This window comes from Oratosquilla oratoria, chromosome 36, assembly GCF_046742065.1.
Source record: "Oratosquilla oratoria isolate Oo_2021 chromosome 36, ASM4674206v1, whole genome shotgun sequence".
NCBI classification, from domain to species: Eukaryota; Metazoa; Arthropoda; class Malacostraca; order Stomatopoda; family Squillidae; genus Oratosquilla; species Oratosquilla oratoria.
The window spans coordinates 33,468,435-33,473,434 of NC_134812.1; the positions used below are offsets into that span (position 1 = coordinate 33,468,435).

The 5,000-nt window shown below is 39.6% G+C and overlaps 1 protein-coding gene across 3 annotated transcripts in view; it reads right to left on the reverse strand.

Moving 5' to 3' along the window:
* Positions 1 to 5,000, reverse strand: part of LOC143018945 (adenylate cyclase type 2-like) — a 254,319-nt gene that overhangs the window by 143,095 nt on the left and 106,224 nt on the right. The gene's annotated exons all lie outside the window — the stretch shown is intronic.

The window sequence follows — 5,000 nt, forward strand, 5'->3', positions numbered from 1 at the left end:
ATCAATAAGAGGCGGAGTACCATTGTTCATCGCAATAGAACACAAAAGGAAAGGCAACCGTGTTGAAGCGAGACATAACGCACGGTTCCTGACGTATGTGGCGAGCGACTAATTAACGGTTTTCCTGGTATGCGGAGCACTCACAACGGTCGCGGGGGTGGGAGGCAGACAGGGGCGGAGGGGTAGATGCTTCAACTAGAGGAACACTAGGGTTTGTTCTACCCAACTGCTGCAGAAAACTCTAATAGTATGTGAGTAAGAATCATTTAGATAAACACCTAAGCAAGATACTGTAATGACTATAATTTATTCTATATTACTTGTTTATTTGTTTTATCATTTGTCCGCTTGTTTATTATCATTTGCTTGATTCTCATTTATCATTAGTTATATGTCAATTTATTTATGTATTTTATTTATTATTTACATTATCATAGTTTTTATTTATTCATTTATTTATTTATCATTATGATTTTCTTTTTCGCATCCGACCTAGATATGGACCAAAAGGTCTCTTGCCAGCATGCTCCACCTTTGTAATCCTTTGAAGGCAGCTCTCCCAGCGGCTCGAAGTTAGTGTCTGCAGTAGTCTAAAGTCAAAGGAACTGGCATTTACCAAGTGTCATGGTCAGAATCTTTTAACCCCTTCGACACGGTGTCGCCTTGCTGGGATTCTCTTCTCAATACTTCAATCGTATGATGGGGGTGTCACCGAAGTGAAAAGACTAGAACTGTCTCGATTGAATATGTGAGCATTGTGGTACCCTTTACAAGTTTCTTTCTGGCTGCTACCATATTATTTAATTAGTTGGGTTGGGAGTTACCGTTGTGAAGGGCTTGGGAAAAATATAAGAAGTTGTTTCGTATATGTTTTTGAACAAATGAAGATATAATATCAACTCAGCATGGCAAATATTTTGCGTACTTGTTGCATATAGCAGCATTTGCTGACGGGATTCCACCGTCTTCCCCGCACAAATCGTCGTCGACAACCATTTGGGTCGATATTGCAGAAATCTGAAAGGTCTCGCGTTGTCCCACAGGCATCCGCCATGGTCTCTGCAACTGAATTCTACACGAACCTGTTTGTTTATTTCTTTTGCTTTCCAACGCGGACCCACGCAGTTGCTATGCTGAAAACATTCATGTTTACATGCACCCTAATCTGTGCATACAGTTGGTAGGAATAGCTTGTTCCTTTTGTATATTATCGCTTATTTCAACACATGTATTTCTTTTAGAATGCGTGCCAGAGTGAGTGGTTTAGGTATCCGTTGTTGAGTGCTAGATCAGGTGTTACTAGGCCCACCGACTCGCTGTTCCTCAGGTATTCTGTTGCCGCTGCCAGCAAGCAGGAACATGCAGGCCCCGGATGTATAAGTTATCCTGTTGCGCGGACACATGCAGGCACCGAAACGCCACCTCACGGTGCGTTCTAAAGCCCGGTGGCCCAGGTAAGCTCACACTGCGAGCTGGTTTCGGTTTGTTCACGGGCTCAGGCACACTGATGCACTCCTGTGCCTTAGGTATTTGTTATTCCTTCCAGGAAATCTGAGGCTCCTGTTGAGATGGTAACTCATGCGGTTTGCACATACTGGTGCGCGCGCACGCACACACACACACACACACACACACACACACACACACACACACACGCACGCACACACACACGAATACACACATGCACACGCACAAATGTAGAAATTATCCAAACACATGTTCCGTATGGTGAAAACCTATTTTTCCCGCCAGTCCTTGCATTCCCCAGGGTGGATGCTTGTGAAGCGGTTTAAACTGGATGCGTCCGACTTCAGGAGTCCATGTACATTTACTCGACATTCAATGGGTTTTCAGTCCATGAGCTGTGTTGCGGTAATTCTTTAGGTCAGGGGTTCTTAACCTTTTTTCTCCAATTCCCCACTTTTTAGTGAGCCAACTCTCCATTTCCCACCACAGCATCGGTCTTTGACAAATTCGATTTTAACCCATGCAGTGTTTAGTTACTAAACACTGCATGGGTTAAAATCGAATTTGTATATTTACAAATTCACGAAATGTGACAAAAAGAAGAAAGACACCAAAAACAAACAAAAAGAAACAAAAACACATCGATTAAAAAAAAAAAAAAGAAAGACAGTGGTTCTTCTGTCCGACCGGTCATTCCCCACTTGGCAACTCCGCCATTCCCCACCAGTGGGGAATTCCCCACAGATTAAGAACCACTGCTTTAGGTGTTACGAGTGAAGAAGAGAATATATTAAAGTGAGAGAGAGTTTTAACCTAACACACGACGAAACAATAGATCGGACGAAGCCATCACTGCTCCAAATCCTGTCGACAGACAAATGTGTATCAATTATATTACTATCGAAGGCAACTGAGACATTCGTTTATTCATTAATTCATCTGTTTGTCTATTCATAGATGTATTCATTTACATCCATGCATTTATTTATATACTTATCTATTTACTTATTTACTTATTGATCTATTTATTTATTTATTTGTTTGTCTATTTATATATTTAATTGTTTATTCAGTTATTTGTTTGATTATCTATCTATCTATTTATTTATCTATTTATTCATTCATTCATTTATTTATTTGCTTATTTATTAATTTATTTATTTATATATTTATTTGTTTATATATGTATTCATTTATTGGTATCTAGTAAAGGGAAATCGGTATGTAAAACCTGTATTATTGCGAGTTTGGGAGATCTGTGCTGGCTGCAGAAGAAAAAAAGAAACGGCGGAGGAAGCGGATATGTAGGTGGGCAATAGGAGGAAGAAGAGGAGGTACAAAGAGAAAAGGGAAGAGAAGGGAAGGGGAGGAAATGGGAATAAATGGTTGGGGAAGACAGGAGGGAAGAAGGGGGAATCGTAAGTGTAGAGGAGAGACGTGAGAATTTTTATCTTTATGTTTTATTCTATTCCTTTTGGGAAAGACAAGGAAACTAGTCTCGCTGTTCCTCTTGTGTTTGAATTGGGAGACCTCTTCTTCGGGGGATCTACCGTAGACGAAAAAATAGATAAAAAATGAATAACAAACGTTGGTGAGTCTTGAAGAGGAAGTGTGTTAGCGGGGTATGTCGTACATCATACCATTATCGTACATTGTAATTGTGTGTTGCTTATTAAGGTAATTATATGTTTCCCCCTCTTTGTAAAATTGTCATATGTTTTGTTGTTTGTTGTTTTATTATTCAATGTAATTATGTGTCAACCAACACAAAGGTACGAATTGAGAAATATGTTTTAATTTTTTTTGTTTCTCTTATCAAGTATATGTTTTCAGAAAAGCTGAGAGAAAAGACGATGTAGAGTGGGTCAGCTATAGAGAAAAAACATTTTATTGGCAATTACTAGCGTTTCTATCCTTGAGGATGATATCGCATTGGAGAGGTGGCAAAGGAGAGAGGAGGGAAGAAGAACGTAGGGATGATAACAGTTAAAGGTGATCAACATTTTTTTTTCTTTTTTTTTTTGAAAGAGAGAGAGAGAGAGAGAGAGAGAGAGAGAGAGAGAGGAAATTATTCTTCAATCATAAAAGAAAGCTCCATGACCCTGGTCCGTAAGAACGTCATGAAAGCCCCTAAATCAGTAACTGCCTAAAACATGTCGGGGTATGATGTGAATTAGACCACGTGATATCTACACACGATTTTTGCTGATGAGTAGTTTTAAGAACTGAATTGGCATGTGAGAGGGTAGAGAAACGAGAGTAAATGTTAACAAAATCAAAGTAAAGAGAATAAGAAAGGACAGAGAGCTTCAGTTTCAGTTAAATTTAAAGGTGATAACGTAGGCAAGTGTTCATACATTTAGAGGGATGTACCTAGTGTCTGGTAAATGAATGGAAGGGACGAAAGTGGGAGGGAGGAAGTAAATCGAACCCTGCATGGTCAATATTATTGCGCAATATTTCGTATTGTGCAATATTATTGACGGTTTGGTGATGGTTCGTGATGGTTGGGAGAAGAGATAGTGATCTCTGGAGCCTCTAAGTCATAAACAAAATGTTAGATGGTGTCGGCTCAGTGGCCAATACTATTGTGCAAAATAGAATATTGCGCAATAATATAAATCATGTAAGGCTCGCTTAAGATTTATATCAGAGTATAGTTGATGACAGTGGAAGGAGTAGTGGATTCAGGGATGGTGTAATAGTGCATAACAACGTGTTGTGTATCTCTGGAATAGTGTTGTAGTAAAATGTAGAAATGGTGAAATTACTCTAGGTCTGTGTGTGAGTGTATAAAGTGAAAGCAATGGATAAGGAATTAAGATACCAGACATTGGCCTGCGGGGAAAGGGTAGGAAGGGAATTGATGGGAAGAAAAGGGGAGCAGGGCATTTTTTTTTTAGATGGTTTGGACATGTGGAGAAATTGGAGAGGGATAGGCAGGTGAAGAACGTTCAGGTGCTCACGCACGACTGGGAGAAGTCGCCTCTAAATGCCTCGCATGAACACCGCACACTCGAACGCACACAGCCATAAACTCGAACGCATACAACCACAGGATTTATATCACAATCAAAACAATAGACATATAAGGAAAAATAAGTAAATACAGAAATTTACAAAACAAAAATTCACGTCCTGAGTTCAATGCCAACCATATAACTTTTCGATTTGAAGTGGAAGAAGCTCGCTTATCATAATAGCACATTAATAGGTAGTAGATATGATAACATCCATCCACACACACGCGCACACACACACACACACACACACACACACACACACACACACACACACACACACACAATCAAGGTTGTCTAAACAGCTGCACATAGAAAATTACAAAATGAATCACGCTTTGAGAGGTGATCACGACACGTGGTTTTCTCTGACAATTCCAGAAAGAGTCGAATGCAGGACAATGGACTCTTATTAAATGTAGATATACGCATACACGCTTCAAATAATTACATTGACATCCTTATCGTCGTATCATATCAGTGATTCAGGCAATAACGAAATGTTAATTTCAC